Source organism: Triticum aestivum, chromosome 2B, assembly GCF_018294505.1.
Source record: "Triticum aestivum cultivar Chinese Spring chromosome 2B, IWGSC CS RefSeq v2.1, whole genome shotgun sequence".
Classification (NCBI taxonomy): Eukaryota; Viridiplantae; Streptophyta; class Magnoliopsida; order Poales; family Poaceae; genus Triticum; species Triticum aestivum.
This window is the reverse complement of record NC_057798.1, coordinates 253,995,759-254,007,702: the sequence shown is the minus strand read 5'-3', so window position 1 is coordinate 254,007,702 and position 11,944 is coordinate 253,995,759. Positions and strand designations below refer to the sequence as shown.

Below are 11,944 nucleotides of genomic sequence, written 5' to 3'. Positions count from 1 at the left end.
CTCCCTGCCCTTCGTCTCGCCGTCGCCGGAGGAGCGGCCGACGAAGCCCGCGTCGCCTCCAAGGAAGGCGACGATGGGGCCCTTCTTCCGTTTCCGTAGGCCATGGCTGCCTGAGCGGCCCGGAGGATGGACTGCGCGGTGATGGCGCGTAGAGGTGTGGCGTATCCCGTGCAGGCGAGCTCGTCGCAGCGTGCAGGAGGGCGTGGCACCATGGCAGTGTGGTGGAGGGCGTCGTGGAGCAAGGCATCGATCTGGAGGGCGTGGGCGGGAGCGCCCGTGCTCCGGGCCGCAAGGAGGCTCGCGGGTGCATCGCCTGCGTGCGGCGCAGGGCGCCAGAGTTGATGCGGCCTCAGTCACTGGTCTAGCGGCGCCCTGCTGCTTGAGTGGGCGGGCGGGCCGGCCAGATCTGGCCTGGCTGTGGAGGTGGGCGTCCCTGCTGATGGCGCTGCTGGCCTCCAGAGGGCGGGCGTTCTTGGGCAGCTGGTGCGGGGCGTGCGGCTGCACGTGAGGGCTGGCGCGGATCTGGGCATGGCAGCGCGAAGTGGCCGTTTCTCCGCCACTGGTCGGTGGTTGGAGGGGCTGTAGGTGCGCTGGTCTTACACGGTGATGCTTGGCGAGGTGGGCTACTCGGGTCCACTGGTTGGATGGTTGAGGTTGCCGGCGAAAGCTGAACTCCGGCAGTGGCCGGAGTTGTCGATGGCCGCGCCGGCAGGCCGTTTCCTTGCTGAAGGTATCAATGTTGCAGTCCTCACCTTCCACTGCCCCGTGCCTCCCCCTGTGATTCACTGAAAACCTGATTCGATCCAGCTTGCTTGCTTTGTATTACGCAGCAGCCAGACATGCCCATCTGGCTGGAAAGGAATCGGCAAGCTGCAGACCGATGAAGCTAAGTAGTTTTGTTATCTTTGTTTGCACAGCCAGATAGCACGCCTTCTTGCTGATTACTTCTTCCCGTACACTCACGTGAAACAACATAGATTCACTCATTGATTTTGGCCAGATGCGCTAATACAGAAAGTTAGCTTGATTAGTTAATCTTCAGCTAGATGAGCGCACACATGTAACGCACAGAACGCACAAACACGGGAAAATCTATTGGATGGCAATAGGTGTGTGACGCACCTATGTTTTTATTGTTTTGATCTGGTGAAGTTCAAAGGGGTTCTTATTTTCATAAGGCCAAATGATGTTCATCAGTGCGTTGGATACCTTTCCTCTTTTTTGCTATGTATGTTTTCATGATATTTCTCTTGTCCTTTACATAAAATATCTTTCTATTACCCCTCGGATGACTCCCAAATGTTGTAGTTCATCTGTCAAAAAAGGTGCTTTGCCTGATAATAATTTTTTTGTTATATTTGTTAAATAGTACACTGCAACATTGATTGTGCTAGGCGTGATGGAAGCGTGATGCTCGCAGACACTTGTCAAGATGCGGAAGGATGGGAACACAGTGGTGGGGAACTTGGGTATATGAATGATAGACATGATCAGAATATGCATGCCACATTAGGTTGACATGGAGTGGAGAGGAGCCAAGGTAGGGGTGGTGAAGAGAGTCATTGGAAGAACAAAGAATAAGGTATTTAGCGGGAAATAAGGCAAAAAATCAGTTGGACACATAACGTTTAGCAAAAATGAGCTCACCATTTTTGAGTGTTTACTACATCCTGGTCATCTACAAGTACTACAAGACATCATATGTAACTACAACCTTCCTCTTCAACATGTCGTTTATTTTGCGGGTGTCATGTCTTTTATTTTTGCGGGTAGCAGTTATGTTGAAGACAATTCTTTATTTCTTTTGTAAGGTGAAATACAAGCATGTTAATTATTGTATGATGTAGATTTATATAGAGAGAGTGGTTACTACCTTTTTTCCATTCTATCCAAAAAACGAATTGGGTTCTACCATCAAAAGCGATAACGGATAAAAACAAGAAAAATCAACCAGGTCGGTGACTTCTTTGCTGATTTACCATTAAACTCAAATTAGTATTTAATGTAATGAAGGTCAAACTCTTGTCCGTACTGAATTTTGTCTTTTTTGCAGGAGAGAGGGAGGAGTTGGCCGGCATGGGGTCATGAGTGGTACAAACAGGAAGATGCACGCCCATGGTTTTGTCGGTTCAGTTTACTGTGGATTTTCAGTTCTTTTCATCTCATAATTATCTTTATTTATGTGTTAAGCTTTTATTTTTCTTTTGGTCCTTCCCACTTGAGGCCTCTTGTGCACCTTGATTTAGTTCTGTTCTTTATTCGGTGCCAGTGTCTTAGGACAATACTTTCATGCATGGATTATTTCCAGCATTCAAATTTGGATACCTTTGTTCCACTAGGTTCGTTGCATTCACCTTATTGAAGATAATAAACACTTATTGAGGAACATGCTAAGGATGGAGGAACGGACCTCAAGTTCCAGCTGCATATTATTCAGCTTGATTCATTGCTCAGGATTTTTGAAGATATGGCTTCTAATTCCATCAACCAAGAACTTAATTCAGAATCTAAAATTTAAAGGTGAGGTAGAGGAATATTGCCTGTCCTGTCCATAAACAATGCTCGTTTTTTTATTCCAGTCGATGTATTTCTTGTGTCTGATGGATTGAGTTTTGAGTTGGAACATAAGTATATTAGTGTCATAGAATTTGCACATATGCTTTATCCACTTGTGATTACTATTTACACAGCATATATTTATATTTGGATTACAGATTCTCTGTACTTGTTGTTGTACTTTGTGTTTTCTACTGATTGTGGTGCCTCTTGAAGCAGGGAAAGCTAGGAGTCATTGATGACAGGTATGGAAGTTGGTGGACACCTACAAGGATGTGGAGGTGAGCATCATGGTGATGCGGCACAACCTCGGGGCGGCGCTGGCCACCCTGAACACGTTCGAAATCTTTGAGAATGGCCAGTCACGGCGTTTGCGTTTGTTAGGCCGCGCGTGGGCGGTGCCAGCTTTAAGAAGCGGTTCCGCGTCTACCACGCCCTCCGTGTCCGCATCGCCCGGGACATCATGTCCAGGTACTCGAAGCTGTTGTACCACACCATGGGGTCCGAGTTGGCCGTCGACATCGGCACGTCGCCATACCTGAGGGCGTCGCTGTCCGGTTTATTTTTGCTGTTCGGATCCCGCAAGGTGAGTTGAATCAATCTTGTACGCCTTAGGCGATGCCCCAGCTTTTTTGATATCCGTCGACATGATTCCTCACATATAAACCATGCAGCAGCCATGGACAACCTTCATCTGAAGAAGCTATTGTTTGCTCCGGTGGATTTGATTTTGTCTTTCCTCTTTTCTATGGTTGTGAGCAATGAAATCCAATTTGCATCTCCCTACATGATCAAGGCTACGGTGTGAATTATGACCATCCGTCGGATGAGGACACGATTGTGGCAGGGATGTTGGTGGCATGAAGTTGTATAGTAGCAGGATGGTCTAAACTCAGCCACTAGAGATTTGAGCTACTTTTTGGTCATTTTCTACTCAATTCTAGAGTTCTATTGCATTATCATAATTTTTCATATCTCAGTAAAGTGGATGTTTTTTAGGTTAATAGTAAAGTGCATGTCAGTACCTCCAAAAGGATTTTTTTTCATGAAAATTGTTTTTTCCTGATGGTAATCATTTTCATACAAACTGCTATAGTTGCTTGCCCTTTTGGCAGCATTTGCTCAGAAGCTTGACTGCCGAGACTAGACTAGACTAGCTTGATTTTCTTGATACATCTAAATATTCCAATGTGATATGTTAAAAATATAGGGAGGATATTTGTTTGGCTTATGAGGAGATTTTGGTTAACCAACGTTGACGCTTTCACTCGCTCACCATGTTCATTTGGTCTGGATTACTTCTCTAACATTTTAAAAATTGCTACTGTCAAGTTTCAGTTGGCGCGGGTGTACAACAGAGGTATATATGTGATAAGGTGTTGTGATCATGAGAAAAAGTAAGGAACTGCACATCTGGGCCTCACATTAATTACAAATGTTCAGTGGCTTACAAAGGGTACATTTTACCTTGTTTGAATTTCGAAGATTTAGGCCATATACATTGGTATGTGAGACGTTGTGTCTTCCCATAGAGATACCATCTAGATTTTTATTTTATTTTGGAGTTGGAAGAAGGATGAATAAGATGGAAGGATGCCCCTTAATCCGTAAGAGAATACATTTAGGTCAAAATATAATTCTGTGGCTGAACTTTTACACTGGTCAGGCTTAGGTTTGGGCTGAGCAAATAGTTTAATTGGTGTTAATGAGCCCAACAAATGCAAGTTCACCGATTTCTCATGATATGCTTTTGATCTTTACCAAAATATGCATTATACCATATTCATATGTTCGTTTCCTATGTCAGGTATGCCGTACAGAGGGGATCAAGCTGTATATTGCTATGTGGAATGCTTTGATTCGAGGTGCTGTCGGGTTGGGAGCATGAAACATGCTCTGTAGTTCTTTGGTTCAATGCAGGAGGAAGGGACGTACATAGACCCGAAGATCTTTATTAAGATCATCCACGGGTTGTGGAAGCAAGGGGAGTGAGATTAAATCAAGAAGTTTTTTGACAAAATGAGGATTCAATGGCTCAAGGAGAGTAAGCCCCAAGCTAGATCATTATTGATTTCCTTTAGTAGGATGTCACATAATTCATTTAGAGTGGAGCAGGAATATTCAAAAAGGAAATGTACACCATATATATTAGTATAATACATCTGACACTTTCTCATCTTTCACTAATAGCACATTGATCATACCATTTGCACAGCTCATTCCGGTGTAAGTCGGGCCAATTTAGAAAATATTTTAAAGCTGATTCATACAGGTTATAGAAGTCAGAGTCAAACAGCATAATAAGATATTTGTTCGTGCATAATTTCTGATTCGTTTGTCTTCTAAGGATAAATGGGACTGCTATCTAGACTGTACCTTAAAAACTATTAGACCCTGCTTATAACTATTTTTCATCTTGGCGTGATTTATAAGGGAGGCCACGCCATTTGTTTTTGTTATCACAAGCCGTGATGACCCTGATTCATTGATGTATAGTGTTGTATGTGGTCAATTACCTAAGACAGTAGTCACACTTCTCCTGATTTGCCTTGATCTGAAATCTGACTTTTGTATTGGTTGTAGTCAATCTGAATATTAGTGAGGTACTTTTCCAATTGTCATTGTTCAGTTCTCTACATTATCATGCATTTTCTTTGCTTTAAAGATGTCATGATGTTCGCCATGGCAGAGAAAAAATGTTTTGAAGTTGTTCCTTATATGCTTTGGTGTATGCACACATGAAAACAAAAGGTCGAGAGGTTTAAAAATGTCATGTTTTTTACCATTGCAGATATCCTGCTTCTGGTACTTGCCTTCTACCTCACAATGTTAACACAAAAGTTACTATATCTGTAAGACATGCCCTCTCTCGTTTAATGATGTCCTGAAATTTCCACATAAAACTTGGTAATCATGCCAAGTAATCATGCTAATTTTGAGAAGTTCAAGTGGCATGCCCCCATTTGCCATGGTTGCGATGTACTAATAAGCTGCAGGACTAATTTTTTTATTATTGGACTGATATTCTAAAGTTACATATGTAAGAGCATATTATATTTCTCATAAACAACTGCAGTTAAGATTCCATGCTCTTCATGCGTTGAACGAGTTCGCTGTTGAGCAAGCTACAGTCTCTTTGTTTGACTAGCTAGGCTGTGTTGTGTACATGTAAAAGATGATCCTTCTGTGGCTACTTGCATGTGTATATGTGTTGAAGCTCTTCGGCATTTTTTAAGATAAACTCTTTCCGTTGTTTGACTACCACAAGGCTCCAAGATCCCTCATTTCTGCATGTATATTTTGTTGTACAGCCTATGCTGGTTTGCCGCACCAACCCAATTCTCTTTGTAGACTTTGATTTAGTCATGTGCTGAAGCAAATTCTTCCTACCTTATTCCTCAAGAGTTGAAGAGGATGGGAAGACACATGTGCTAAAGCAAAATAGATCAGTATATTCAGAATCTACCCAATGGCTTACCTTAACTTACATGTAGTGTGAGCCTGCTCACATAGCAAGAAACCTATCCTTTTATTCTGCTAGAATTGAGTGCCCACTGTTAAAATTCATAACTGGAACCATAAATTACGTATTCTCTGTGCAATGTCACCCGTAACCGGTTGCTCTATATCTTTCCTCTCTCGAGCGTACTTTTATTTCTGTATTCCATGCTATGGTAGTATTTTTCTGCCGCAACAATTTGTTTTTGTTATCTTGTCGGTGATAGTGGCAGGCTGTTTTGACAGTGCGATAATGTCATGAGCATTCTAATTATATAGCAGATGAACTGGCAAAAACATATTGACACTTTTGAACCTTCATAAATTCAGAAATGAAGTCGAGATTGTTGCTTAACAGATCAAGTAATTGCACTTTTATATAGTATATAAACTTGTTGCAAAACTTTAGTTTAGTACATTAATTTGGGGAGGGGCGTTTTGGCTCCCGGGTCCAGGTGATCCTGATATCTGGGCCGTTCAGATGAACTCCGGGATCTGTGTGAGGCATTATTAAATTCGATATACGATACAGAATAAGAGGGGAATACACAGTGACGGGCCCTGTACGTACGCTGTCAGATGACGGGCGGCAACGTATGTGGAGTCGCCGTTAACGGCGGGCGAAATGAATGCATCCCCATCTACCAGCTTCAGCCCCTGTTTTCAGCGAAAGGGGATCGAGCCGAGTAAAAATTAGAGCCGGAGGGCGGCGTCGGTGGCGGCTACGTCGGCGACATTCTCGCACACCGATTCCCTGCTCGCGTCGTCGGACGTGGTCTCCGATTAGTGGTGGCGCGGACGTGGCGATGGATTTTCCCGTAGCTCCGATGGACAGGTAAAAAATCAATCCTTGTACATAAATGTTCTTCGTTCCCATTTACGATCCAGCATCAAAACAAGCTTAGAGCTTCGATCCAACGTGCGCAGGTTGCCCATATTCCCGGATGAGGCATCTAGCGCGGAGGCCCTAATTGAATTGATTGATGGGGCTGGTCGTGCGAAAAGGAATTAGCCAACGGATCTCGCCGGGCGGTGGTCGGAGGATTTGGGCGCAGCTCAGCTGGGCAGTTCGGGGGTGGTGCCATGTGCGGCGAGGAAACAAGTGTGGCTGCCGGCAGCTCTGCCGTGTAAACGCAGATGCCGTTGACCAGGGCGGCGTTGAAACACATTTTGATTGAGATCAGGGCGCTGTGATTTAAGATCGAACAGGAAGTGGCGATGGAGGCTCTGCGCAATCGACTGGCAAGGTGGATCCCCAAGCCTCTGGATGGACTAAGAGGTAATTGGAATTTTGTGTAGAACTGCATTCTGTATCTTGCAACCGTAGTTGGAATGATGCCCTGTTTATTTTACACCCTCCGTTCCTAAATATTTGTCTTTATAGAGATTTTAACAAGTGACTACATACGGAACAAAATAAATGAATCTACATTCTAAAATATGTCTATATACATCTGTATATGGTAGTCCATTTGAATCACTAAAAAGACAAATGTTTAGGAATGGAGGAAGTAGTTTGTTATGCTGGCGAGTGAATTGTCAGTTTGATAAAATCATTATTTGGGGACTTCTTGCTGACGGCGGAGAGAGCTGCGGCCCTGAGGCCTTCTGTTGGTGGCCGGGCATCGAGCATGACCAAGCTAGCAATGTTGCCAAGAGAAAGAAGATGGCTACATCCATTAGCTGGTCAAGCTCCGGTGTCCTCACGTCAGGCTTGGCTTTGAGTGCTGACAGCAAAGCATTCTACATGGTATGCACCCAGGTCCGCTTCATCTGCTGGGATATATCTAGGTTTGGACCTATTGCAAATTGCTGATCTTCAATATGCTGCATTAATACCGGGAGGGATCAGTTGATGGTGTCTTCAGCCAAATTGCTGATCTATCCGATGACAACGGGGAAGCTGCAGCCGACTCCAGAGAGGACGATGACCACAACATAGAGCCATAGAGGTTGTGGCAGAGCTTGATCCCAATGCCAACCATCTGCTTGGCGAGGCGGAGCAGCCTGTTCTGTAAGAATATGACGAGTTTGTGATGGTTTGGAAAACTGACGAAGATTCAGAGGGTAAAGAAGAAGTGGCAAGCCACGAGCGTCCTCGCCTGTGCTAGACGCTAAATCGAGTCAATGGACCAGTTGACTAGAACTAGAAATTAAGTGCGTGTATTTTGTGTTTACGCCTCCGTGTATTTTGCTGGAATCTTAGTGTGTGTCCATTGCTGGGAGGAACTGTCTCTAAATTAGTTGTTATTTTTTTTGAGAAGAGATTAGTTGTTATTATTGTAGAGTAGTAGCCGACGTGAGTGTGGACTAATGTTTAATTATATGAGATTACCCCAAAATGACTGATGTTGTTAAGCTGCAAAATGCACCTTGTACTTGGTCTAGCTGTATCGATGGAGATGGTGGGGGGGCAGCTAGACTACCCATGGGCGGCTCGGTTTTGGCCCAACGTACCAGCGACGGCGTTAACGAGCCAGCGCATTTCTGGTACTGTTGCGTGGGCCACGGGTACTGTTTTTATATTAGAAATACGAAACCAAATACCAGGCAAGGCCCAAATAACGAGGCATGTGTGTGGTCCAGAATGCAGGAGCATCTGGACCCGGGAGCAGAATTGCATTTCCGATCAATTTGCTGATATTTTGGGGAACAGAGTTCACACCGTCAACTAGATATGTGGAACTGCACATGTTCTTGTTGAGTTGCTTCTTGAACAGGCGTGTCTCTTTTTATGATATTTTGTAAGATTTCCTTTTGGCCCCCACACTAGCAGATTACTTGGAGTTCAGCTAATCATTTTCTTACCATCCGATATTCTCATCATTTTCTTCTTAATATAAACCAAACTTCGTATGTACTAGATATGGTTATTACTCTATCCGTTGAGGGTGCAATAATATTGTTTTCTATCTCCTCGAGGATGTCCCCAACCGTGTGAAGGTGTTTAAGGAAGGAGGTTCAGAGTCATCATCGTAGTATGGAGACGCTGCCCATGTTGTCATCATAGTATGGAGCGGCTACAACTCTAAGTGGAGGTGGTGTATATGTCGGAGTGATTTATTCTGTAAGCATTTTCTTTATGTGTGGTGTTTGATTTTTACCAAATCACACTTGTTGTATAAGTTTCTGCCCATATTGATTTGTAGTGACAAACGTGGAGTGCGGCTTGTTCGGATATGCCTTCTTGGCTCTCTGGGCATCATGAGCGGCACATGTCTCACCCCCCTTGATGGTGGCGACGAATCGGCACGAACACGGGGGGAGGGGATCAAGATGAAGAGCGGGACAGTTGGCGGGGGATTCCTCCTTGGCGGTTCATGGGGAAGTATGGTGTCAAGAAGAGAAGGCACCATGGCGAGGGAAAGGTGGGCATCATACAGTTTTAAAGGATAAGACTCTAGCGAGAAATCTCCCGCTACGACGGGAAACCGAGCAGGAAAGGGATGGTCCGACGGGAAACTAAGCATCATGGGGTGGGGTTCTTGTGTTGGGACCACGTGTTGGAGATAACATGACAGATAATTCAGACAACCACATTTCTTCCCCATATATGGGCTGGATTTGTCGTAGCTTGAAACTATTCCGGCGGTTTGATTTTGCGGAGTTCACTAGGCGCATGTCTGATGTGCAAACACGCTTGGACATATGAGGGAGAAATGAGTTTCGACCTTAGAGACGACCTTAATCATGTGTTTGATTCATTTATATGCATTGTAGCCCGTAGCAACGCACGGGCATTCTACTAGTACTCAATAAACAGCAAGAGCAAATGGAGAAGATGAAAACCTAAACCACATGTGAATTAAATTATTGACTAGTTGGAAGGAAAGATAGTGTTCATCTGCAGTTCTGCAGTCATGAACTAGCCCAATGGCTGGGTTGCAGTGGCCGGCCGCGGTTTGAATCCCGGGTGGCCTCGTCCCCATTGGTTCTTGTTTCTTTCCATCTGCACTCAATATTCAATTGAAGCTTTGTGTATCACATAATTTACATTTCAGATGGATTCTTTGCGATGAGAAGGGTGGCTAGAGAGGGCATCATGGCTATGGTGTTTCAAGTTATCGGGTTTGCGTGGCTTTTCTTCCTGCTTCGGCAGGACTACCGTGATAGGGAAAGACGCTCTATGATATAAATGCAGGCGTTCTAGCTCTCCTTCATCTGAAGACAAATGATTGATCAGCTCGGCCACAATTTTCAGCTGCAGCGCCTTCTCTGAAGAAAATGAGTAATACTAATACTAATATGGTATAAGTGAAGTGCAGACTGTTTATGAGACAAACCAAGTGAAAGCTCAAGACTCTGTTTTGTTCAAACTCATGAGCTTTCACTTAGTTTGTATTCAAAACAACATAAACAGTTTGTAGTTATCCATTTCACTTGTTTTGTTGCTGACTACTAGTAGTAGTTAGCTGTTTGTACCACCTAATATGCATATGATGTACTCCCTCCGTAAAGAAATATAAAAGCGTTTTGATGACTACGGAATAACTCGCTTCTCCAAGTGCATTCAGCTGATCAGCTCTAAACCTTCGAACTCGGGTAGGGTGCACACTGTTCGCATGCAAGATTCTATCTCCAAATGACATTGAGTAACTATTTTCTATTTCAAACGCATGGATTCCTGTAACTCGTGTGTAGAATTGTATTGAATAATTATTGATATAATATTGTGCTGGTACGAGAGAGATATATATAAGAGCCAAGCCGCACCTGACCTAACCCTATTACAAACCGAGTAGGAGTCCTAATCCTACTATAAGTTGTATTCTAACATCCCCCGCAGTGTCAACGGTAGGCTCGACGACGTTGAGACTGAAACGAATGTCTTGAAACGTAGTAGTCGCCAAGCCCCAGAGCAGCGGCCCACTCCAGTTAATCGCATGCGGTCAGCGTACAGAGGTCATGGAGTCCAGAGAGACATCCAATGGGCAGCAAAGACCGAAACAACAGATCTTACGGGTAAGACCCCTCATGGCCTGAGAGGGCTGGATTAGTGCTCAGTTATAACATATCTAAATATCGGCTGAGCAGAAGTAGGCACGTGGAGAACGCGAACTTGACTGAGAGCCACCTTCTCTCGAACATCGTGGAAGCATTCTGTGCGGCAAAATTTATATAGTTGGTTCAGAGTTCGGCAAGAATCACATCGACGTACCTGAACCCCCTCGACCCCCGTGTCATCAGGGGTACCTTGTCCCTTGCGGTAACCACCCCTGAGGACAAGGAGGAGTCCTAGCAGCTGCTGCCATTAGGCCCTCCTCCATCCTCTCCTTTCCTACCGGAGGGCCATCGGCAAAGCCGGGGAGGCGTCAGGGAAGGTGGCAGCGGGAGTTTCTCGCGGTCGTCGATCGTGAGAAGGCTCGCCTAGTGATGCGGGGTGATGGTGGCCTGCGGCGCTCGGCGGAGTGACGTGAGCGGGAGTCCGGCAAGAAGTGTTGTGGCGTGGTGTTGCACCGCGATGCTGGGCGGGCACAACGGGGTGCGTTCATGGTGGCGGCACCTGTTGGGTGAGTGCTTGGCCCAGATTTGGCGGCGCTACAAAGGCAGGCGACGCGGTGGCCACCTCTCGCCGGCATGGTTCTCGGGTCGTTGCGGCTGCATTAAGGCTACGCGTATCAGGTATGATCCGGGATTTTGTGGGGCTGCTCTGGATGTACGTTCTAGAGGTAAATATACTTAGAACTTGTGCACCGCAGACTTGTACTTTGATCTTTATGATATGAATGAGACACTTATTACTATAAAAAAAAGTTTGGTGCATAAACTTGTAACATGCACGATTGCAGGCTGAACTTCTGCCAGCGTGTAAATACGGTCACATTTTTCATACACGGACATATTCGAGAGCCACTAAGTAAAGAGTGTTCGTTCTCAGCCTCCTCAAAGG

At 45.0% G+C, this 11,944-nt stretch overlaps 2 long non-coding RNA genes across 3 annotated transcripts; both read left to right on the top strand.

Moving 5' to 3' along the window:
- The first annotated feature begins 4,564 nt into the window (after positions 1 to 4,564).
- Positions 4,565 to 9,731, top strand: LOC123044631 (uncharacterized). The gene is made up of 4 exons (XR_006420206.1): positions 4,565 to 4,600; positions 5,348 to 5,408; positions 8,977 to 9,121; positions 9,204 to 9,731. It is a non-coding gene; the product is annotated as an uncharacterized lncRNA (long non-coding RNA).
- On the top strand, positions 6,638 to 8,396 carry LOC123044630 (uncharacterized). 2 transcript variants are annotated; one of them, XR_006420205.1, is made up of 3 exons: positions 6,638 to 6,889; positions 6,982 to 7,804; positions 7,907 to 8,396. It is a non-coding gene; the product is annotated as an uncharacterized lncRNA (long non-coding RNA). The 2 variants fall into 2 exon arrangements; XR_006420204.1 differs by having other exon boundaries at positions 6,982 to 8,396.
- Positions 9,732 to 11,944: the final 2,213 nt, after the last annotated feature.